This window comes from Lipophrys pholis (assembly GCF_963383615.2).
Source record: "Lipophrys pholis genome assembly, chromosome: 19".
NCBI lineage: Eukaryota > Metazoa > Chordata > Actinopteri > Blenniiformes > Blenniidae > Lipophrys > Lipophrys pholis.
In genome coordinates, this window is record NC_137647.1 from 21,731,893 (window position 1) to 21,758,385 (window position 26,493).

The window sequence follows — 26,493 nt, forward strand, 5'->3', positions numbered from 1 at the left end:
CCATTTCTTATCATTATTAACTATTTTTCACTGCATGAATTCATCAGATGTTAGAATAGATATTGCATCACAAAAAAATGGTGCAATGAAAAACAAGAATCTTTTGCTTTTGGTTATATTAAAACTTCCTTTGCGTCCCTTAGGCCATTCTCAGACTCTGTCCACACGAGCCAAAACGATCTTTTTTCTCCCTGTAGTTATTGAAAAGTTTCCCGTCCACACAGCATCAGTGAAGGAAATATCTGCGTCTGCGTGACACCATGAAAATGACTCAAAATCCTTTTACAGCAGTACCTATAGGCCTGTAGGCCTATGTCATTTTTCATCAAATTGGATCTTGTGAAAGCCGAACGGGCGTTTTCAAATCTCTCCACTGTGGAACCCGTTTTCAAAACAACACACAAGCTTTCAGGCTCCTAAAATGCGGCGCCGTGTGGATGATCGGCAAACAACAATGTGGTTACATGAAATGGCATTGTTGTGTGGACAGGCTAAGGGCCTGTTAAGAACAAAAAAATAACCTCACATATAGTAAATGGTGCTTTTCCACCACTTAAGCAGTGACCAAAGAACTTTACATTGTTAATCACATTGGCCCATGAATGGAGGCGGCTGTCATGAAAGGCATCTCGTCCATTCATTGGGAGCAGTTTGGGGATCAGTGTCCTCCTCAGGGACACTTCAACGTGAGGACAAGTGAGGAATTAAACCTGCCACCTTCCGATTGAGAGACGACCAACTGAGCCAGAGCCGCCCCATATTGCAATGACAGCAGGATAATCAATAACGGTGTCGGGATTCTCATTTCAAGTCCATTTTGAGAGGATATTTGTACCTAACCAAGTTCTTTGGTGATAGAAAAACATTCTTCTTCTTGTAACCTTCTTGGCAGGTATGTTGGCATACTGTACGTCATTTTGGGATTAAATGGACGTTATTATTGTAGAAAACATTTCCACATGTGTCTTGATAATTAAACTTGTTTCCGTACATTTTTATGTAAAGAGTTTGTTTGAGATGTGTGTAAACCTCTTCACTCCATCCACTGTATCTTTAAGATTTAGGGTTTTCTTTGCCCACTATAAAGACTGGCAGGCCCAAGACTCGTCACCATCCCTCCTGCAGTGTGAGACTCCTGTAAATCACACTGAACTCTCAAAACACAAATATCATTCTAATTTTGGAGTTTTGTTTGCTTTTTTTTTTTTTTTTTTTTTAAATCTCAATCTGAAATGGTTAATAAGTTAATATGAAATCTTTGACTCTGAATGTGACAGTCATTCTTTGTTTAACACAATAATGGTTTTGTTTTTTGTCCTGGCTGCCCTTTGTGTGTTACACAGTTAGAAAACACCATGTTTTTGTTAAATATTTGGTCTATACTGCACTTCAAATGTATTTACCATGATCCCTTTCTTAAAAACTAATATGAGAGAAGATATGCTGGGGGAAAGCAACTGTTTCTCAAATCAAATGATAATTTATTTTAATGTCCAATCATCTCTGTTCTGAATGAAAAAAAAGGAAAAAAGTCAAATCAGTAGTGGGAAACATTCGTTACATAACCTAAATAACCCGTTTTGACAGATGTGAACCTGCAGATTAACATTGAAGTAAAGACAGTCTGAGTCAAAAGGCAGAGAAGAAAAAGATAAGTCCCATCGGGAAATGAGGACAGGTGAGGACAGAGACATTTACAAGTCCTTGTTGGTATTTCAGCTCACGTCAAACAGATTCCTCATGCAGTTCTCATCTACAAAGAAACTTGTGTGAAGGAACAAATTTAAGTTTGCAAAAAGAAACGTCATCACACACAAAATTGTTACCGCACACATGCAAACATCAGCACACACCCCTCATTCTGCCGTTATAATAAAAGTTAAAGTGGCCTGTCATTCCATCATCACTCCTCTTTGCTCGTATAAATACGTAGAAAGAGAAGTGAATGTGGTGGAAGTCAGTGTTGGAAGAAGCAGGAAGAGAATGAGTGATGCAGAGAGGTTTTTTGGCACCAGGTCATTGTCGTGGGTGCTTCCCCGAGGTGTTGTTGTTGTTGTTGTTGGTATCACAGATGAAATAGTCTTGTTGTTGTGGTGACTGTTATATATTTGTTATGCTGCCCAGCCAACGTCACCACCAGCTGTCAGTTGTTACTGTTGACAAAGGGATATCATACCAAAGGTGAATTGGTCAAGTAACAATGGACAATGATCCCGAGAGCACGTAACAGAAGTACAACTACTACAAAGTGGCTTCAAGAGAGGAGCAACTTTGTTTTGGAGAGTCCAGACCCGAATCGAGCAGCGGCGCTGTGAAACCAGCCGAGGGGAGTTCAAACAGACGTCCCGAGAATCTGTCTGAGCTGAGGCAGTTTGGATGTTTTGTGTGGTTTGGGAGGAATCTTTACAGAAAACTGGGGCGTTTAAGAAAGGTTCACGTGAAGTTCACTGGAGGTGTATTTTTAGAAGAGTGCTGAGCCGCTTCCTAATGCCTCTGAAATGTGGGATGAGGAATATTGACTGGAGATACTTTGGTTTATTTTAATGTGATTTCAGTGGTGGTTCTGAGCGTTTGTGTTCATCTCCAAGAGGATGTTTGGCTCCAGTTCTGCTCTGGAAAGGTCAAGTTTATACAGAATGTCAACGTTTCTCCCTTCAAACTTAATCTCTTTAACAAACTATTGTTGTTGAACAGTGGGATAGAGCAGTAGTTTCAACCTTTTTTTTTTTTTGCTTTCGACTGCCTCCAGTCTGTGATTGGCCAATAATGGACTTACCTCTCACCAACATACAAAAGCAGGATTATTTAAAATGAAAGTCTTAATCTCAAATATTTGTCTTAATATGCTACTTTTAACATATAGAAATGTAATCTCGACCCTCTGGGAGCAGCAGTGAGAGGAGCAGCCTCTCACTGCTGCAGGGAATCAGAATGAACATGTCATTGTTGAAGTCAAGTACCTGTGCAGCTTGTCCTTTGTGTTGGATGTGTTCAAAGCTCTCAGAGTCTTCACAGTGACCTTTGCTCAGTCTGATCTCACTGTGTTGGTAACTGATATGTTCTTTTGGGTGATATTAGCAGGTACAAATCAATTTTCTGTCAAGGGCTGTTAAGATGATAAATTTCTTGTTTATTTTTGGTGGATACAAGTCTGTGATTACATTATCGATTGTACAGGACAGCAGAAACTCTCTGTCTCTCTCCACCGAGTTCCAAATGGACTTTCTCGTCTCGGGGTATTTATTCCTGTGTCCTCCTTTGATTTCCTGTTTTCTTCTACACCCATATTGTCGACATTTTGTTCTTCTGACTTTTTATGTTGCTTGTTCTTCTGGCATGAATCTTCTGGGGGGGCAGTTCTCCCATGACCCATGAACATATGCTGTTCAGACCTGGTGTTAACGTGTTTCAGGTGTTCCCGATATGTTGAGGAGACCGTCCTCTGCCCAGACCGCCTCAAGGCCCATCGTCTCTGCAGACCCCCAGGCACTGACGTCCATGTTCCTTTCCTGAGTTTCTTTGGAAAGTTAGAAAGACTGTACCACTGCTACTGTTCTGGGACACGCTTGCGGAACATACCGTTCACACGACAGCGTCTATGTGGTCACCTCAGGAAGCTGCTTGAGTGAAAGCGCTTTGTAGGTAAGTAAGAAAAAGAGTCTGTGGAGTTGAGCGTGTGGAGGGACAAGGGCATCATTCCATAGTTGGGAGGCCACAGCCTGAAAGGACAAGTCTCCCCGGGTTTAAAAGCGGGTCTTTGGGACGTTCAGGAGACTCTGGCCTGAGGATCGGCGTGTCGCCCTGAGGTGTACGGGCACAGCAAGTCAGCAGTGTAGTGAGGGGCCTGACCATGCAATGCCAGGAAAGTGAGAATTAAAATTGTATAATAAATTCGAAATTTGACTGGGAGCCAGCAAAGATTTGATAAAATGGAGGTGATGTGAGCTGTTTTGGGCGAAACTGTCAAAAGTCTTGCACCTGAATTTTGTTTGACCTGACGTTGATCTTATTAAAGCAAGGGAAAATAGACTTGCAGTAGTCAAGGCTAGACAAAATGAAAGCAGGGATGATCATTTCAAGGTCTGGTTTTGACAGCATCCTCATCACTTCAGAGACATGTCTCAGGTGGTTAAAGTAGTTTTTGGTCAGCTGTCGGGGATGACCCTCCGAAGACACGACCTGGTCAAACACAACCACGAGGTTTCTGAGGCTGGTTCTAACAGACGAGTCCAGAGCACCAGTGCCTGTTCACACTTGTCTTATGTCCTCGTCACTTGTGATTGGATCAACTGAGACGCATGCGAACACCAGGTCTGAAAGGGCCCAATAGGGGACCTAGAGCCTGGTAGGACTTGGTAGACTGAGCCACTGCTCGAGGGTTGTAGGATGTGGGAATCCCACCCAGACCTGTCCCAGACTTACTAACTTAACCTGGATAAGGGTTAACCTGACTGTAACCTCAGTACTAAAACTACATCTTAACCCTCAGATATAAGCATATGGTTGTTATTCCCTGCTTTTTCTCACTTCATAATAGTTATAAAGTTTCTGCCTCCTCAGACACAGCCAGGCCTGTCAGTCCCTATTGTGTATTTCCAGCTCCTCTTGTCTGTACAATCTGTTGCGAAGTTTGGTTGTAGACCCAGTCAGCGCAGATTTTGGGAAGGGGCAGTTTGTAGTTGTCACTATCCATTCTGACACTTAATATACTGTATGTGCGTGGGATGCAGAAAAATGTCTGATTGCGTGTCTAAGCATATTCTGATTTGTCCAGGTGGGAATCATCTCAAGAGCATTGAATCACATCAATGAAATGTCTGATTGCATATTTCAGAGCAATGTTCTCTACGGCTGCAGCATTTGAAAGAGAATGAAATAGAAGTGGGTCAGGGTGTAGGTGGCATCCTGCCCACTTGGGGGCGTGGAAGAGCCAGTACTGGAGAATTCACATCCAGAGAAAGGGTTCACAAAGATCCATGTTTGGGGTGAAGGCTGAGATAAGGAAATTAGTTTTCAAGGGATGAAGGACTAAGGGATGTGCTATAATGAAGGTTGTGAAGTGTGTGTGTGTGTGTGTGAGAGTGTGTGTGTGTGTGTGTGTGTGTGTGTGTGTGTGTGTGTGTGTGTGTGTGTGTGTGTGTGTGTGAGAGAGTGTGTGTGTGTTTGCATATAATTCTTACTGTAAAACTTTATCACTCTTACAGTAAGAATTATATGCACCTCAAATAAAAAGCATTTATGTTAGAAATATAAGACAAAAGAACCAATCAGAACAGTTAATACAATAACCATGACGACAACAGAACAGTCATTTCTAAAGCTGTATATATCCATCCATTCTTCCATCCATCCATCCATCCTTTCATCTTCTTACCTCCTTTATCAAACTTGGCGCTGGAACTGATCCAGTCTCACTCTGAGCAGAGGGCGGGACGCAGCCGACACAAACAGCCTGAAGGTCACCAGACCATCTCAAGGCAAACACACACTCATTCAGATCCACCAGAGGCACCATTCAATCTAACAGGGAAGATGGAATACCTGGAGGAAACCTCCACATGTATGCAAGAACTTGCAAACTTTAGAAGAAAGCTTTAACGAAACCAGGGTTTCCTCTTCGTCAGATGTACTATCGTACATGTGGTCTGAGTGAAAGACAGTCATAGTTGTTGCGTTGAGTTTGTGTGGTCTGACATGCAGCTTTATCTTTAAAGCTTTAAATTAGCCAGAAAACAACGAAAGTGTCACCAGCTCTGATGCTTCTCTAAGGAGCTAAGAGTCCGGCCAGTTGGTAGTCGAATACTATTGGTTCGTTTGTGTTTGAGGGCGGGACAGAGCCATAGGCCAGTTTAGTCTATTCATTCAGTGCTAATTCCCAACACAAGTCATCTTGGCAATTGTTGTCTGGGTACCGGTGTTTTGCATGTGTCACTGTTGTCATTAGTGAATTTCCAACACGTTTCGCGTCGCTCTCGGTGTGTTGGAAACATGCTGGAGCGCTGATAAATCACTCATGTTTCTGTCACCACATCTGTTCCAGGAGATTGGCTCCCAGCGGAGCGAATCTCGATAAAACCCTCATATCAGCTGTGAAATGTGATGAAGCAAACAGAAGGTACGCAGATCAAAAAAAAAAAAGGCTGCATGTTACATAAGCCCGAGGCGCCGACACAACATCGATGTGGAACTCGCTCGCACCGACAATTCAGGCGAAATCCACCGTGCTTGTGTTTTATTGTGGGTGTGTTGAAATGTGATTACTGGATATTGTCATGAAGTAGGTGTCAGAAAATGAGATATGAATCCAAATGAGCCTTAAACAGTCTGACACCTATTAACTCACAGTCGGCTCCTCCTTTTTTGTTTCACCCCAAAATGCAAATGATCGCATATCCATCAAGTAAGCTTTGTTGCTTTTCCCTTGACTTCGGGGCCGTGGGCTGAGAGTGTAAGGAGGGAGGGGGGGGGTCTTTGAATGTGTTCAGAAGAAAGGAGAACTCATCAGTCTGTGTAGTGCTGCTACTTGTTCAATTAGAGTACTAATTCAGAGGCAGTCTGACTGATGAGAGTTTTTAATTATAATCATGCTGCATGACCAGTGTGATAAATGGCTGAATTAAGAGGACTAAAGTTTGATAAATGTTGTTGATTGCACAGATCGGTCCAATCAAGGCCAATGCCATATCTGTCAAAAAGCATGTGTGTGTGTGTGTGAACGAGAAAGAGAGAGAGAGCGAGAGAGAGAGATTGAGAGACCAAATTAGTATGACATGTTTTGGAGTGCAGGTTCCCCCATGTGTACCACCTCATTATTAATCTTTCCTCTAACAGAACCACGATTGCCAAATACTGGTAGACACACCCATATTTATGTTTTCACCAGCACACAAACGCATTAACCCTTAAAAACAGGTAAATGATGTTAAATATCGAGTCCATAACTTAACCCGGGTTTTTCCAGTCAACCTCTGTGTGCATTCACATCCACTTATATATGACAAGCTTTAAAAAAGCATCGCATGAATCGAAGTAATCCGGGGCACACTGTTGGTCTGGTCACAATACTTTTTTAAGCTTGTCATATTTAAGTGACATGCTTCCCAAATTATTGTAAGAAGCAGCATTAATCTAAAGTGTGCTGTTGGTCCTGTGGAGAGGAGTCCTGCATGTCATAAAAGAGGTTTGGGTTCAAGATAGAGACATCATTATTTATCTTTTTTTTTTCCTTGCGTCACGTCATCCAGAGGTCCTGTTTAGACGTTCGTGTGACGTCCAGATGAGGACGTCCATGCAATGTCCAGGAAAGACGTACGAAAAAACGTCGTCTCTAAATACGTCTTCTGGATGGATGGAAATGACGTCTTAAATACATGATTTGGACCACGCCTTGCTCAGTGGGTCCCACTATATTATTATTTACTTTCCGTACAATATTTAAGTTGTATTTGGATCCAGCTTCTAGCAGCTCCTAAGCTTCCTTTGAAGAAGGAGTGGGTTTGTTGTCCAGGCTGGAGGAAGCTGGTGGAAGAAGGTGCAGAAGAAGAAGAAATAGAAGGTGGAGGACTTGTTGTTCAGGAACAGTCCTTGCAGTGTCCTGGTTCTTCCGTATCAATCCAAGGAGCCGGTTGCTAGAATCTGGGATGAGCTCTTGTCCTGTGTGACCGAAGAGGAGCTTCCTATTTGCTGTGAGCAGGAGCTGGGAGATTCTGCTCTCTGGGGAAAAGAGCAACAAGACACTCACATGCATGATTTTAATGTTACTCTGCCAGAATCCACATGGGAATAATTCACATTTTTCGGACCCAGTTTTAGTTGTTGATGTCCATCTCTAATATTGTCCCAACACCTTTCTGAAGGACATCCGTCATTACACTCACAAAAAAGTGCATTTTCAGCATTTAAATTTCGTGGAACATCCTCTCGTATGTTGACCTCAAGGCGCTCAAGGAAACTACCAAAGCAGCCAGAAGCGTTGTACACAAGATCCCGTTTGTTCAGTTGATCTTGCAACAGCTCGGTTTGCAACTGGAAAGACAGTCCACGATCAGTTTCACAACAGTTAAGACTATTCTCGTGGCTTGAAGACTCTTTCTTTGAGAGAGTCTGGCTTTTGTTCTGGCCGAATCGGTCAAATGTTGATATTTCCGCTTGCGGCGGATTTCCAAAGAGGCCGTCAGTCAGGAAACACAAAGACAGTTTAATGGCTTCAGATTCCAGGTTGTTTGTGAAGATATCGACTTTGGTGTGGTGGCTTTGGGAAACTGTGGGCTCACAATTTGAGGAAATGAGTGGCGGTGGTCTTGTTTTGGTGTGTCGCGTTATTCTCTCTGCAGAAGTGATAATTAAAAAATGTAAAGATTTCTTCTGGCGGCGTTACTTTACCGTCATGACAAATGAAGAACATCTGTGTCCGGTGAAATCCCAACACATTAATAAAGTGGATGGATTAATGCTTGTATGCAGGAAAAACGCTTTATTGCAGCTATCCATGACCTTCCTGGCCTCTTGTTGACCTTTGAGACGTGGCTTGAACTGTTTCTTTTCCACGCTGGGATACGATAGAAGCCCATTCTTTATCTTATCCCATGACGGCATTTTCAGTTGACAATACAGCAAGTAGACGGCATTTCATTTATCGGCAGTCTGGACTTTGGATTCAATGCCATCTCTCGCCTCGGTTCTGCTCTCAGTGTTGTTTTCCAAGAGTTCCCACAATGCTTTGCGTTCAGCATAACGCCATTGACGACGACACATGAGCTATTAGTAACAGTTAACAACAACCTAGTTACAGTTTGTTGTCTATGAATAAAGATGAGTAATTTAACTCCATACCTCCGGTGTGTTGCTACTTATTTTTAGTCCCATTCAAGAAAATCAGTCATCATAATATAAGCCCTACACACACACACACACACTCACACACACACACACACACACACACACACACACACACACACACACACACACACACACACACACACACACACACACACACACACACACACACACACACACACACACACACACACACAGAGTAGGAGGAGTAAGTGAAAATCAGAGTGAGCAAAATAATGTAGCTGGCGTTCCTCGGAGGGGATCGCACAGTCAGGTCAGAAAAAGGTGAAGCCAGTGTGTGTCCTCACACTGTCTTCAGGCCATGTGCCATCTGGGAAATCAGTCAGACTTAAAGAAACACGAACAAATTCCAAACTCTGACTCATTTCTATGCAAACAGTCAAATAGAGGCTTAATTTCTCACTCTTTCTTGTCTGCTCCACTATCCTGAATAAATAATGTATTCATCACAATCTGTGGGGCTGCGTATTACAACACTCACTGGAATTACTCACTATGTCAAAATAACCTGTTAGGTTGGTCCGCCACGTACTTCTTCCTTAAAATCACCATTATAAACTCTATTCAACTAGATTAGGATTAATTGTGATGGGAAGATGTCATTTTCATGTTGTATCATTTCAGTTTAAGAGGAAATGTGAGAAACAATTGAGCCAACATGTTATGTAATCCAAGTGCAGCCAAGGTTTGGAAGAAGTGCAACTTCACATCCAGCAGATGTCCGTCTTCAAATCGATTGTTCCCGTTGTCTGACGAGCGCTTGGTGATGATCTATTTCTTTGCCCTTTAAAGAATCATTACATACTGACAAGTACTGAGATAACTGTCAGATCTCTTTGACATATGCTCCTAGGTCACGTTTTGCACTCAGAGAAATCCCGTGTTTTGTTAGACAAATTAATATCCTGTCAGGCTGCTCTTCAAATAAGTGCTAAATTATAAGGTCTGAGCTCAGATCAATACATTTCACCTCCACCATGCATCCCTCAGGAACTCTGTGCTCCAGTGGCGCCCGGCACTATTTTATCTGAATTTTGAGATCTATTTGTTTCATCTGTTACGATAAAAGGGGGGAAATGTTGTTCCCTCAGAGATGTAAAATAATCAAATGTGACCAAAAGTTGGGAATCACGTCAATTTTATCTGAGTTTTCCGAAATTTAAATTTAAATTAATATTGACACCAAATACATTTGTGACTTTACGTGTACAACAAGAAAAAGTGAAATCCTTCTCCATTCAATCCAGCCCTTGAAATCCAAGAATCTTCATTGCATCATATCCTGCTGCTCTTTGGCTGGTTGTGTAGGAATTTATGACATTGTCAGTAAATTATTGGAGCCTGTCGATGGTCCCGTGGGTGTGATATCAGCTGTCTGTCAGAGATCGCAGGTTTTAATCCAAGACCAAAGATTCCTTCCATCTTCTGTCTGACGCCGCCAGTTAATGGACGTAGAACGTGATTAATTAGCAGGTGTTTTAAAAGCTGTGACATCATTTTCTTATGCGACTGTTGGTTCTCTGAATAAATGAACCTGCTGTTCTTCTGATAGAGATCTGACCTTCCAGTTCACCTGTCTAGGAGCCAAACAGTCGGTCTGAAATCCCAGCAACGTTTGATAACGACGCAATACTTCATTCATAATCATGGCGAGTTTCACCACCAAGACACAGTTTAGACTTTTTGTCATTGACTAAAGTTTAATCAGGTTTTTGCGGGCGGGCGGGCCTGGTTTGAAATGTCACAGAAATAGCCACTTTGGCAGTACACTTTGTTGAACGGCAGCTTTATGACTTACCACACCTTTTGAATGGCAAAGAAGGCAATAAAAAAAAGAAGAGCGCGAGAGAGGAATGAGATTCACGGCTCAGAAAAACAGATGCTGGCAAGCCTCCATGTTTGCAAATGAACCCCCTCCTACAGAGGCTAAGTGTTGTTTTTCGTTCAAGCGTCTTCAAACAGCAGAGCTTTCCTTTAGTTCTGAAATCTCTAAGTTATGGAAAGTAAATCTTTCATTATAGTCTGGAAACGAATGGCACAAATTTATTCGTTGTTTTTTTTTTTTTCTTTTTATCCTTGTCGGAGCCTGTAATCTATCCGATAATGGGCAGGTTTTATTATTGGTAAACGCCGCACCGCTTCAGCCCTGGGAGTGTGTGAGTGTGTGAATGGGCGAATGTGACTGAGGACAATGGCTGCCATTTATGGGACTCAACACAACTGGGGATTGGATGACCCGCCTTCAGATTAGATGACCACTGCTGAGTCACAGTTGCTTCTGTACATCCGGGTTCATGTTTTACTCCCACAGTGTGTCCCTCATCAGACAGTCATGTCTCTGGATTGTAGAAACCAGACGTACGACCCAAACTTTGTGAATTTCTAAAGAAGCGCTCCCCAATATGGCAGCTTATTCCATTAAGAAAAACGCATATTTATTGAAGAAAAAATGCAGCAGAACCTTTTATTTTCGAGAGCTTCGCAGTTCCTAATCGTGAATCAATGATACAAGATTCCCTCTATAAGATTAAGATCTAAATATAATTATATCTAATTATTATCTAATTATATTAAGATTTTAGATATAACGTTCCCTCTAAACTCCATTACCAGATTCAGGATTGTAATCTGAGGGCAACGAGGTGCTAAGGCGGTACGAAAACAAAGAGGTTTTTCTCATTGAATTCATGAAACACAAACAAGACGTACATTACAAAAAATTTATTTTCTAAGAAAATAACCACACATGGTTTGTCAATCACACAAGTTTTAGGTAAACTTCCCTTCACTTTTGGATGTGAGACGGACGGACGCCACATTTCAGGCTCTTGGATTTTGACGTACTTACATCCCGGTGCGTTCCGTCACCTTTATTTATTTATTTATTTGTTTTGACAATCCAGTGGACCGTGTCACCCTGGAGCACCTCAGGGACTGGAATAAGTGTCCTCCTCTGCTCTTGTCTTTGTATCCCCAGCGATTGGAGGAGGAGGATTTCTCTTGCTCTCCATGTTCTTTCCACTTTTACAGACTTTAAGGCGATGTATGACTTAAATGTGTGAAGCTTCATTTCTTCCTGCCATGTCTCCTGTACAACAACCAGGCCACAACCACAACAAGCCGATGAGACCACTTCTTTGAGTTTGTTGTGGTGCTGTGCAATGAGGGAGTCCAACAAATCCACCCCACTCATAATCTAGTTTTGATGTCCTCCCTACTGCAGTGAGAAGCTTGATTGAGTGTGTTGTGTTCTCACCAAGGTTTGCATTTCGGGTGAAAGTGTTTGTGTATATATGGAGCACTCACACCTCACAGGAAGTGATTGTGCAAACCGGAAGTGATTGTGCAAACCGGACGTGGCATTCTAAACACCGGAAGTACCCTCGTGCCATGTGTCTGGTGCAACCGTTTGTAGCCACTGGGGTTTGGATCTGTCCCCAGCTCGTTTTGTTGTCCTTCTCCCATGCAAAGGCAGTTTCTATTCACAAGAAATAAGTACCCAAATAATATTTCATGCATGTGAGGATCCTGAGTCGCGGAGTTTGTTCTGGAAAATGTTTACCTGCTTGGAAAGATAGCAGAAGACAATCAATCCATTTTACCACATGTAAAATGGATTCTTCAACCACAGCAGTCTTCTGTGTGAAAGATCCTGGTCTGTTTGTCTTCAGATCAGCATCACACTCCTGGTAATCGTAGTGGGTTCCACTATGAGACGGGTCCTTATCAACCAGTCGTCAAAAACACCTTGATTCCGTTGGTTGGTTATTGGCTGGGACAGACGGAGCACAGCGTCTCCCGGGGGTTGAACTACTCTCCCTGTATGTCTCAAAGTTGTGTAGAACACCTTTAGAACTGTCCAAGACTCGTGTTCTGTAACCTCATTCGGAAAATCATCGTGGAACTGTATTTGCTTTGTTTGACCAAATGTCTTCAGACTTTCCCAGATTCTTTACGATTCTCCAACAATGCTGGCCGTGATTGAGACGGTTTGTTCGGCAGTACTAATAAATCATCTGGAAACTTTATGTTCCACGCCTCCATCTTCCCATAATGCCTGGTCGTTTTGTCTAATTGATTCAGTCAGTGGCTCAATACTCACAGTCACCTTGTCTGACTCTTCCCTTGAGGCAGAATAATCTGAGCAACAACCAGTGACTCTGATCTGATTGAGGGTCTTCGTAAAGAACGTTTACCCTTTTTATTGGGTTTGTATTTTGATTATATTTAATATTTTCTCCCTCTCTGCCTGGAATGAACCCAGTTTGCTATTGTTTTTATTTATATGTTTCTGGATTCTTATGCTTGCCAGGATTTTGAAATGTTTGCAGAGTAAACGGACGGCTCTATGTCCTTCACACTATCTGGTTGAGTCTTTAGCTTCTTTATTCTGGACAGATACGGTGGACCATGATTGAGGCGGGTTAGATGGTATGAATAGGTGTTATATCTTATATGAACCTTTCATAAAACTGAAACTCACCTGGTAATCCATCTGTCCCAGATGATTTATTATGATTTTCTCCTTTATTGAATAGAGTGTTAAACATTCACAGTGCTCCAAGGAAATAAAGTGTAAAGCAACAATTAGTTTGCGTCAGATTGGAAACAGTCATCTGAAAGTCAACAGTTAAACTATCAGGAAATGTGGACCATTTAGTATTTTTTTCAGCCAAACTGACTCCAAAGGTGAAACACAAAATCGTCAGTGAGGTAAAGAAAAAAAAAGAAGCTGTTAAGCATTTTGCCTTGAAACTGCAACACTGCAAAACACCGTTTTAATGAAACATTTAGCAGGAACATCCACGAGTGGATGGTGTCAAAAGAGCAAACAAGGTATGGTGGAGGAACCATCATGCTTTTGTGCTGCTTCACCACAATAAATTGAAAACAAATTGTCACGTGTGTCAGGCAGGAAAATGTCTTTTCCGTCAGATGAAGCTCAGTAGAAGTTGTGCGGTGTGTTCCAGCAGGTCTCCTCTGAAAATGATGAAGATAAAGGAAAACACTGTTTTGAAGTGATTCTGTCTGAGCTACTGGAGGACGTTATGATGGACATCGAGAGTCGTCTGTGTACACGCACACCAGTACTCCAGAGACTCAAACCCACAACAATACCATTCAAAAGAACCCCCCCCCCCCCCAAACTGGTCCATAGAACACTGCTGCAGTCCCTGGAAACACTCCAAGTGTGGAGCCAGTGAGTCTCAGGGACAGCAGGGTGGGTCGGCCGGCAGATGGGCACACACACACACACACACACACACACACACACACACACACACACACACACACACACACACACACACACACACACACACACACACACACACACACACACACACACACACACACACACAAAAGGACTTCTAACCAAACACAGTGCAGACACTGTTCTTGCCAAGCCTTATGTGGATCTTTGCGTGGGTCCGTGTGTGTGTGTGTGTGTGTGTGTGTGTGTGTGTGTGTGTGTGTGTGTGCGTGCGTGCGTGCGTGCGTGCGTGCGTGCGTGCGTGCGTGCGTGCGTGCGTGTATGTGTGTGTAAGCAGATGGTGCTGAGCTGTTTCACCTGTGTGAACGGAGAAGACTGTGCTGATGAGGAAGGTGAAACAAACAGTAAATGCTGAAATGGAAGTTCACCAAACACTAAGCTCTACTCTCTCTCTCTCTCTCTCTCTCTCTCTCTCTCTCTCTCTCTCTCTCTCTCTCTCTCGCTCTCTCTCTCTCTCTCTCTCTCTCTCTCTCTCTCCCTCTTACTTCATGCTTATACACTCAGGATGTTTCAGTGTGGAGGAATTATCACCCCAGCTCGTATCGCATGTGATCAAAGCAGGAACCAATATGATTTTCATCAGGTCTAAATGTTGCTGCTCGGTTTTATTAACTTCATAATAAAATGTGTTAGAGAAATAGCTGAACAACTAAAAACATTCTCTTCCCGTGCTAATAAAGGATCATCGATTGTTGATGACAGTTTTATTTGTAAGTATGGATGCACAACAACTATCGGTACTGATAATAAGCTGCCCGATATTGGAAATAACTACATCACACAGATAAGTCCGATAATTTTGTACTTTTATTCTTACAGATAACTAGATTCAATTAAATTTGCCACTATTGCCTTGATTTTACTCATTTTCAGTCTGTTTGTTTTGCCTGTAAAGCTGCTGGCTGCTGCTGTCGCCTGCTTCATGTCATATTCATGCTCCACCTCAAACATGAAGGTGGCGCCGCCATCACCGGTGTGGGCATTCGTCACTGTTTCTGAAAAAGACAATGTGCTTACAGTCTGCAATAAATGTTCAGCCGAGAGACGATGACAAGTCTACAAGTTTCAAAACATTCCCACCTACATCTTTGCCGCTTGTTCCTTCAGGTGTGTGCATGGAAACTGTTAAAAAGGTGATCGGTACCGGCATCGGTTGTGAGAAGCAGGAATGTATCGGTTATCGTATTGGTGTGAAAAATAAATGTTTGTAAGCATGGAGGAGCACATGATTCAAAGCTCGTATGAACTGGAAACGGATGTTAAAAGTCGCTATATAAGCTATTTAATTCAAACAACATCTGATCCAGTCCGATTGATGTAAAAACAGGATATATATATATATATAAAGATTTAGCAGATTTTATACAAAGAACCCAGGAGTGGCTTTTCTTTTTCTATAGATTCTGACAGCTGTGGAGATCAATAACTTATAATGTGACAAATATTATGAGTTCTGTTTTACAGATCATAACTAAAATATTAACAATTTCATTAGAGCAGGGGTGTCAAACAGAAATCCAAAAGGCCTGTGTACCAAAACACAAGAGGCTCCAGTCCTGATGCCAAACCATCAGATTGTACAAATATAAAAGAAAACATTGATTTTTTTTTTTTCTTTTAAACAAATCTCTTCAGAGGGAAGTTTGTAGAAACATGCATAATGCAACAACCATAGAAGTTTTAAGGACATTTCACAGTTTTTTTCCACCAGAAGGTTTCATTGATATTGGCGTTTTATTGAGATTGCAGTCATTTCTGCTGCAATTGTTTAGTTTTTTTTTCTCCAGAAAATATCGAAATTTTCATCACGTATACTACATCATGAGAAAAAACTATAAAGTTTAGATTTAAAGGTTATTATGGCACCATTTCACCAGTCAGGCCCACTCAAGATGAAATAGTGGCGCTCTGAAGCCGCCAACTCTTCATTGGTGTCGTGTTTTTTTTTTGATGGTGACACCCCCGAGGCCACTGCCGTACACAACCTGTGAGCCCCTTCCTGATATGGAGATGAATGTACAAGCTACAATTCTGTATGTTGATTAATTTCCTGCAATGATTCATGCAGCCTGCAGCAGGAATGACCCACGACCCCCCCCATTCCCCCTCTTCCCCCCCTTCCCCCAGCAGTGGCGCTGTGGCTGTGCTGAGAACTGAAATTACACGAGTCCCACAGGAGAGCTTTGGCAAGACCACTTTGACAAATGAAGCCGTGACAGAAAGAAGAAGAAAAAAACATAAAAAAAGGTTCACAGCTCACAGGACTGATTACAAATACAGCAACTCGCATGGATCCACAACACATTTACACACCAGCAGCGGGTTCGTACTCCCACACAATCAGCAAACGTCCATTTGTAGCCCAGTCGGCTGTGAGTTCATCGGAAAATAAGTGAATCTGCTCTTTGAACGGGGGGGGGGGGGGGGGGGGGGGTGTTTGAATTTGAGTATTTGTGGATTTGAAGAAGGTCTGACACCAACAGCCAACTGGAAATGATCAGATGTTCTGTTTTCAGAGAGTATTGCTCTTCTGAAACTGAACTCATGGTGATGTTTGATTATATTACTGATGTTGTGGCTGAACTACCTCATCAGTCATTTTCAGCATTAAAGATCTCCTGTTATTCAGCTTTTCAACACTTTCACATGGTCTCATTGGTCCTAAAACATTATATTCAAAGTTTATTGCTCCAAATCCAGCTTTTCCTTGATTTTCCTCCATTTGAATATTGGATCATAGCAGCTGCATTCAGAATCTGCTGTGTCTGTGTGAGCTGGACTGGCTCCGCCCACACATGCCCGTCTTGGGAAGAGGAGGAAGTACTTCCTCTCGTGGTGCCATGTGCCAGAGCAGAGCTGCCTAATTGTGGGAGGAGTCAAAGGGAGGGCCTACCTTGATTGGGATTGGCTAAACCCCCGATGACACTATATAGGGTTTGATTTCTGATTGGCTGGTTGGAGCAACACACTTTTTAAAACCTGAAACAGGCCAGGGAGAGAGAGGACAGACTGTCTTCACTTCTGGGGCGTCAGTCCAGATATGGGGACGATTATTACAGTTGGAAAACCTTTAGGAAGTAAATTTTTCACGATATGAGCCCTTTAAAGCCACATATTGACTGTTTTTAGTCTCAGATACAAACAGGTTTGTGCTGCTGATGTTGGACTCTGTGGTAAATCGCTGAAGGTGACTGCCTGTCGCTGCTCATGGACTCACCCAGGGGGGTGAGAGGCGTTTCATATTAAGATGAAACACCTTGAAGTCAATCTTTTACAAACACAGCAATCTTTGACACTTTGATTTATAACATTTGGTTTGCTTATTTTATATCTGCTTTAATTTTACTGATCATTATTTACATAAGTGTGTGCTTTCAACTCTTACTTTTCTACTCAAGAACAAGTACTCAAAACTTTCAAACTTGACTTGTAGTAAACAAAAAATCCAATTCTGATGCATTATAAAGCAGAAATAGTGAGTTTTTTTTGTCAGTTTTAAATTGTTCACCATACTTAAAATAAATGTGAGAATATTTATCTGCACTGACTTTAAAAGGTAAGATATTAAAATGTGATAGGCGTGTGTGTGTGTGTGTGTGTGTGTGTGTGTGTGTGTGTGTGTGTGTGTGTGTGTGTGTGTGTGTGTGTGTGTGTGTGTGTGTTACAAACTGGCTCTGATTGAACAACTAATTAAGTGTGACAAAACTACTTGAATTCAATTCAGCCAACATGGAAACTGGATGGTGCCAGGCAAACAGGTGTATAAACACACACACACACACACACACACACACACACACACACACACACACACACACACACACACACACACACACACACACACACACACACACACACACACACACACACACACACACACACACACACACACACACACACACACACACACACACACACACACACACTATAATATCTATATCATCCAGCTAAAGGTGTGTGTCTCTGTGTGTTCCGCAGCACGTCGCCACAGAGTCAATCGGGGGCGGTGTCGTGGTGAGTACAGCACCTTCTTTTAAGTTGAGATGATGTGATGTAAGATGAGCGAGCCGATGGGGGCTGTTAAACACATACATTTGGAGTCATCAGACTAAAAACTGCTTCCTCGCCTTGTTATAATCTGCTCCGGACCAAAAAGCACAGCTGCTTTCTTGTCTGCAGGTTTGGCCTTCAGCCCGGGTTTGTGGATGCGGTGATAACTTGTGTGCACCGACGTTGGTTTTCACCAGTGTTTCTGACTTTGTGCAGTGATTTCCACAATCACATCAAGTCTGTCCATGACGTTTTCCCCACTTCACACAAATTGAAATAAATCTGGAGCTTCAAAATGTATGCGACCTTCAAAATGAAACAACAGATATCGTCCACGCTGTGTTGAAATTTAAATGGAATTTAAGAAGATGTTAGAGATTAATGTCACTCTAGTTATTGTAGTTTATTAAGCAGCATTTTAAATGTAACAATTTTGTTGTTTCCTAATTTCTTTCCACATCTTATGTCCAACAGTGTAGGTCCAGGCAAACCTGCATTGTTGGCAGTAAAACTAAAATATGTTGTTCTCATTCATTTGTGATTATGATCCTAAGAAGTTTGTTTGTCAAATGGCACTGTGATGCAAACTTTGAAAAACTTTGTACAGAATTAAAGAGTTAAGGTAGATTCACATATTCTCATTAAAATGCATTAACAAATCATTCAAGTTTTAAATCAAGCTCGTTTTGCTACTTGTCTAAAATAATAATACGTTTCATCAGGGACAATTTCATAGTGTGCTGTTCCTCCTGTTGTCCACCAGGGGGCAGCACTCCTTTAACTTTCTGTCTTCTTAATAACACAACAGCACAGATTGCCACATATTGGTTTATGTAGTATTTTTTTCCACTAGTAGGAAATTGCCCTCTTGATTTTGACTCCCCGGCAGGTCTCGCAGGTGTGTGTGTGTGTGTGTGTGTGTGTGTGTGTGTGTGTGTGTGTGTGTGTACACAGAGCTTTTAGCAGCTCTCCTTGTGTTTTGTTCCTCACTCTGCAGGTTTCCACACAGGGAGCTCTCCAGGGTGCTGAACAGACGCAATAACAGGTAAGTCCACTAGATGGCAGCAGATCCCTGTTAAACGTCAGTGTTACACAGAACGAATGAAGAGCCTAAATAGAGGAAACTCATCGTATCACACACAGAAATGTGTCATTTATGCACTGTCGATAATTCTTACATATGTGAAGAGGAGTGGGGGTTCTCTGTGGGGGGGGGGGGGTCATTTCAGGAGCCACAGCACTGACAGACTGGAAACTACCTCTCTGTCACTGCACTGTTTTCTCTGATTTCTCTCCCATGAACCGGTGTAAGGTAAATATGATATGTGCAATTTCACCTCATGCTGTTTGTTCTGACACCACTTTGTGAAAGAGAGTGAAAAAAGATGGCTGCTCTTTGAAGTTTTTGGCATCCAGACATTGAGTGCTTCTTCTGACCAACTGGTTGAAAGATTCAATCCGATATGTGCAGTGTTGCTTTGGTGCTCGTCCTGCCTCAATAGCAGTTGCGGGGAATATTTTCATTTTTCTGGGCCTGGTGATACTTGACATGATATATTTTAACATGCAATCAAGTGCTGCAGTATTTTGTGCAAGGTTGAACTCATTTGTCTGTTGAAGTCGATGATCAATGGTCAAAATAGGACGTTTTCGCTTCTCACTGGAGATCTGCTCTGGTTCTCGCCATTTGCTCTTCGGCAGCTCGTCTTCATCACTTCAATCTGATTGATATTTACGGTCTGTCCTTTGGTGTTACGTTTAAAACGGATCTTTTGACTGCACTGGGCTGTAAAGCGGCTCCATCGCCTCCAGCATGCAGCCCGACTTGATGGCGGCAGCGTCCTGCGGGGGGCGCTGTGGCTCTCCGCTGCTCTCCAGGCAGCTCTCCGAGCAGAGTGGATCTGGGTGTGCGGAGGGAAGTTGAGAGCTACTTTTAGAGCTGCTGGTGGGCAGAAATAGCAGCGAGCTGCTGCTTTAAGAGGCCGCTACCAGGCTTACATAAATAGAAACAAGGGATGTGTGAGGAAGAAGAAAAAAAAGTGGGAGCCAGCTAATCTGGCTCTGTAATAATAGTATGAAAAACTTCAAATGGGGAACCTTTTGTTCAAATGACCCATATTACAGACGGGCCTCGGGGGGCCTGTGGGAGAAAAGGTCTCTTTCAGGCGTGCTGCTTGATTATGAACGCAGCCCGGGGATATTGCTGAACTTCAGATAATTGCAGTGGACTGCAGCTTTTGGCTTTGATAGCCTAAACAAACTCACCTCGGCGCTCGTCCTCCAAACACACCCCGGCTTCACTCCGTGCCAAAGGGCCCTCCAAGCAGAGGCCAGTGTTTTCCGAGCACTTACGGACTTTGCGAAGAACAACAGCGGATCAGAATATTGAAGTGGAAGGTCTTTAGCTGCACAGCAGCAGGATGACTGCAGCTTCACTCGTCACTGTAAACTCACCTCTTTACTCCTGACAGTAACTGATTACTGAAGAGGCAGAAGTTACAGTTTGAACGGCCGACGCTTCTACAAGCTTGTTGTTGATTCATTTCTTCACTAGTGGAGCTGCTGTTTGGATGTTTTTTTCTTTTATCCATAAATCTTCAACATGTAAACATCCAGATTATAGAGCATTTTAAAAAAGAGTAACATCTGGATGAATGCCAGACTTTTGCATCAACGTTTTATCAGAGAAAGACTCATATCTGATTAGTCACTCAATATATAAATGAATTGTTGTACTTTGAGTAGAATTGTAAGAATGTAAACTTTACTCAGTTAATCTTTCTTTGACTAAATCATCTCTTTAATTACTGGAAAAATATGAAATACTATTACAAGCTGCTTGCCATACACATAAAGTGTCGTTGACATCATTACACGTCTGGATTTATAAAGATGTCCCATAAATAGTGAAAAGGTTTCAATATATTTTCATACCGTGTGCTACTTGGAGGCTTTTTTTAAAAAGAAAAAGCGGCCTGTTTTTATACAATACGGTGAGATTGGGATCGTGCTTTTCTTTGCTGTACGTTTGGTTAGAGACGGGGAAGTGGGTCGACCTGATGTGTGCTGAAATATTCAAAGATATGATATATTTAAGTTAATTTAGGAAGTTAAGATCCATAGAAAATAGAAATAATGGCTGACATGTAGTAAACCTTTACTCACACGTTACACTTGTGGCTTTTCACTCTAACGTATCAAGTCATTCTCATTGGTTGATATTACAACTATAAATAATTCAAAAAAGCTTTCTCTCACTTATCATTTTTTTCTAATTATTGTGATTATTATTTAACTTATTTGACCAAACTATGAACATATTGGAGAGAAGTTGTTTTTATGCACCTTGAATGTGGAGTAATGCATTTTAAGTAATTTTCCACCCGTGCTGGTAGAGTTCCTTATAAAGATAGAAGTACCTGCAGGATTAATACTTTTGGTACTAACATGCCAGTAACTGATTACAGTTATTAGATCATTCTTATTGAGCTCATTAACTTTGAAAACAGTTGCCGAGCTGCTGCCTCTCTCCGTCCTGTTGCCTTCTGCCTCAGTGTCTGAAACATAAAATACATTCAACATCTTGTGGTTTGACTTGTAAACTCTTGGGTGTTGTAGGAAGTGTGCGGTGAGCAGTGGGGCTACAAAATATAACGTTTATCATTATAAACAAAGCGGGTCACCACTGTCCAGTTTGTCTTTCGCATGCTGATATTCAAAATGAGAGTGTAGAATATCAAAGACAGATTAAGTCACAGGAAATGGCCGATTGAAAAATAAGAAAAGGACAAATAGATCTAATGAAATGCTCCTGATTTAGACACATGCATCATGTTTATATTACAAAGATCAATATTAATGCAGGTTCTTTTACATTCAGTCTCTGCATCACGTCAAGTTGTCTGATCTCTGTGTTGTTATAGTGTGAATCCTGCTGCATTCTCATTCTCATCCTCATCACCCTCATCTTTATCATCCTCATCCTCACTGTACTGGGTTCCTGCTTCAGATGACCAGCAGGGGGCAGGCTGTCTTCATTTTTTTTTTTTTTTGTGCGTGTGCGTGCGCGCAACCGCCACAACGGGACTTCATCAGTTAATTAGTTTTTCTCCCTTATTTTTACTCTTAGCCTTCCCATTGGGGATTTCTCTCTCTCTCTCTCTCTCTCTCTCTCTCTCTCTCTCTCTCTCTCTCTCTCTCTCTCTCTCTCTCTCTCTCACACGCACACACTATCTCACACACACTCACTCTCTCTCGCTCACACTCTATGTCTCTCACTCACTCTATATATATGCCTCTCCCTTGCTTTCACTTCCCCTCTCTCTCTCTCTCTCTCTCTCTCTCTCTCTCTCTCTCTCTCTCTCTCTCTCCCTCTCCCTCTCTCTTGCTGTATCGTCTGTATCAGCAAATTATACTGCGGGGAAATCTTTTTTCTTTAAAAAGCCCCCCCTCTTCACTCCTTGGCTCTCTTTTGTACTCCCCCTCCCTCCCTCTCGGCCTCCCTCCCCCTCCTTATCCGTGTCTCCCTCCATAAGCCTATTCCCCTTGAAGTGTGCTGGTTATGGATGCTCGAGTTGTCGGCCTGAGACCAGGAGATTATTAGGAGGATACATGATTAAAGAAACTCTCATTTCCTCCACGGCTGCAGAGGAAACTTTGCCATCAGACACGTTCAGGCCCTTTCAGTTTCCTCCACACTCGCCGTATGTCAGCACGCCATCAAACACACAGGTCAGTCACTTTAACAGCAGACCGGATCATTTCATGTGCGCTGAGCTCAGTCGTGAGGAACCCGCATGGCTCTGAACGTACTGCTGAGTCAGAAGAGTCGCTGCATCTTCCGTGAGTCATCAGTAATAGGAGCATGCAGGTTCATTATTCTCGTATAACTTAGTACACCATCATCCGCATACGTGGAGACACATTTCTTACAAACAGATACTGATTGGACCGATACCAGAGGAGACACATGTGGCTCTTCAGCTCCTCCGTAGCGGATCCCTGAAGATTCCACTAGATACATTAGTACACGGTAGTGTTCAGGATGAGACAACCACAATGTGAATGCTTTTTCAGGACGTCCACGTCACAAATCATGGTGAATCCAAAAGCAAACGACGTTAAAACAACATCAGAGTTTTCCGGAGGTAGGTCCAAAACACCAGCGAATGTCCAAAACATAGAATCTGAAAACACAAGGGAAAACACATGGAAGTAGTGGGATGTGTTGACACAAGGGAACACATATGATGTGGTGATGGACACATGAGGGAAAGAGGTTTAAATAAAGCTTGCAAAATGCTTTTTCATGAAAATAGAGATGAATTGAGGCCCCTGAGCCGACATCACGTCAGCTGGGAACCCCTGGACGTTAAAAACCTGATTCAGTAGGACTTTAGCAGTCTCTTTAGCAGTAGGAAATGAAATGCACCATTTAAAAAAAAAAAAGAAGGTCAACGATAGTGAGTACAACTGTCTTACCTTCAGACACGGGTAGCCTAGTGACTATGTCCAACCAGGGACGTTGAGGCATGGACAAGGGGCGCAGGGGACCAGGAACCGGGACGGGAGGTCTTGTGCTGGGCACAGGCAGGGCAGGCCATGTACTCCTGGACATCCCTCTCCATGCCTGTGCACTAAAAACACAGTCAGGGCACAAAGATTTGGCCCCATGCTGACAGGACACTGGAGAGGAGTCTGCCCAAAGAATGACAAAGGACCTGACGAGCTTGGACACAAACAGACGGTTAGATGGGCCCTTATCAGGGACTGTCTGGCCGTCTGGCGGGTGCTTCAGAATGGCTCCCATTCCCAGGTTAGAGGCGTCCAAATCCACAACGACCTGCTGCTCCAGGTCGGTAACCACCAGGACAGGAGCAGAGGTAAAGAGGTCATTGAACCAATTAAAGGCTGAGTCCGCCTGGGGTGAGCAGGAGAATTGGTCCTGGGAAAAAACTCTGAGCATGTCGGGTGGAAGCCACAGTACTAACACCTCAAATAAAACTGCAGTCCCTTCCTGCTGGACGGGGTTGGCCAAACCCTGACTACACTGACTTTCTCAGAGTCCATCTTGCCCTGACCCTCACTCAATACATAGCCAAGACTCGGCCCACGTGGAACCTACACTTCTTAGTATTGACGAAGAGCTGATGCTCCAGGAGTCTGTCCAGATGATAGACGTGTCCACCAGGTGGAGCACGTCGGGCCAGGAAGCCTATGAGATGATAAGAGGAGGAGCAGGTCACAAAGAAGCAACGACTCTTGGAGTGACCATCCCCGAAGGTAACCTTAACGGACTCGGTGCAACGTTTAACCTGCCATCAGGTCGGCATCAGCCCGAGAGTGAAAGAGCACCACCTGCTGGAGAGACATGAACATAGTGGACACGTTGGACAAGGAACACGATGGAATCTGAGGGAAGCTAATAATCTTTCTTAGTCTCTTTTTAAAACACAAAGTTAAAATCAAATAACGCCACATTTGTGCATTAAGATCTTTTGAAATTCTATATTAGTTTACTCTGTTGTCTTTCAATGTTTCTGAACCATCTCTGGTGGGATTCTGGTGGTCTTTGGAGTCAGGCTGGCACTAGAGGAGGATTTTCCGCCCATCGCCCTCCCACCACCATCGTCTGGATGTAGAAGATCTGGAAGATCACTGCGGCTCACATTCAGAGTCCTTTCTGAGGGATAAACTGTGTTCTTATGCTTGAACGCAGTACAAACAAAATCAGGATTTATGAGATTAAAACAAACCTTGATGTGCAAGAAAGAAGCCAGGGAATGCTGTTTTAAGGTGTTAAAGCAATGGGAGGATGCAGATGTGTCAGAGCTGTGGGAGGTTTGTTTCAGATCTTCATTGGCGATTGACTTCAATCCAACAGCATTGTTAGAACCATAAATGTGAATTTATTCAGAGCGTTTCAGCAGCTCCACCAGTCTCAGCAGTTTACATGGAAATGAAATTATTATTATTATTATTATTGTTATTATTCTTTTATTCTTATTATAATTATTATTATGTACAGTTCAAGCATTTTTAATGAATTTAGTTTGACCATTTTTCATGTATTATTTCTTGAATACTTTCAGATACTTTTCAGTGTTTATCCATTCCAGCTGCCTCGGGTCTTTCAGCTGATTTACCTTCTTTAACTGTTTAGCTGCTGGAGATTACACCATTTCTGAAAACAGTGTGGTATGCAAAACCAAGCTTCATGAAGCCGCTACAGAGGGACTAAAGAACCACACGTGGGTCCAGAGCCACAGGTTGAAGACCCCTGGAATAAATCCACTCAACATCTGTATGGAAGAAATGCTCTCCACATATGCAGATGATGGTGTCGTACATAGTGGGAAATGTTCACTCAAATTCTAACGAACTCTGAATTCTCCATGCCGTTGGTGAAAAGTCTTGCCTGTTTACTCAGGGATGGAATTGAAGCCGTTGCAGAGGAATCCGAGGAAAATAATCCTCAGATCCCATGAATGATTTTTGGTATTTACAGTGTCTGTGTTTTAAATCGCTTGTTTTTAATTGTCAGACGTGCACGGTGTGGTTGGATGTGAACTGTGAGTTCTGCCTTCTGCACAAAGAAGAGTTGTCCTTCACAGATCGCCCACTCCTCCAGCTCATCTGTATGGGACATGTTTTATTTCCTCTATGAAAATGTGCTGCATTTCTTCTATTGATTTCTGTCCACAGTGTGATGAATTGGGTTTAAAGTCATACTCTTGGAAATGAGAGGAAGATGTTTGTGGAGCATATGAATGGCTTGTACCTCATCTATACATATTTCTGCTCTCTTGCCCCCGGGAGGTGCCCCGCAGAATACATTAGAATAGCAAAATATTCAAAAAAGTATTGATTTGGTCATTTATAAAATGCTGAAGTCATGTATTGATTGCTGGCAGTGTTGCAGAGTTCAGATGGTTTCTGGCTCTTTTAGCCGCTTCACTTTGGCTTTTTTGTTTAAAATCTTCACTTTCAGAGGTTTTATAAATGAGCCATTAGTCCGGGGGTCCGCAGCAATCCACATGTGGCTCCGCTGCGCAACCTCTGGAGCGAGAAAAGAGCAAAAATAGCAAAGAAGGCTCATCAAAACAAGTAAAAATGGCAATAAAATGTATGAAATAGCTTAAACCACAAGAAAAGCTAACAGTTTAAAACAGCCAAAATGAGCTAAATTATTCAAAACAGCTAAAAGTGCTCAGAGAAAAACCTAAAATGGCTAAATCAGATTAAAAGTATGAAAAAAGGATAAAAATTGGTTAAAGAACAATACATTTATTGAGCTTTTCATTTTCTGGGTTTAT

The 26,493-nt window shown here is 42.5% G+C and overlaps 1 protein-coding gene across 1 annotated transcript in view; it reads left to right on the plus strand.

Annotated features, from left to right (window-relative positions):
• rbfox1 (RNA binding fox-1 homolog 1) overlaps positions 1 to 26,493 on the plus strand; it is a 397,214-nt gene that overhangs the window by 47,754 nt on the left and 322,967 nt on the right. Inside the window, exons 2-3 of the mRNA XM_080488009.1 lie at positions 18,107 to 18,142; positions 19,176 to 19,223. The gene's annotated coding sequence lies outside the window, so the exon portion shown is untranslated. The remainder of the gene's footprint in view (positions 1 to 18,106; positions 18,143 to 19,175; positions 19,224 to 26,493) is intronic.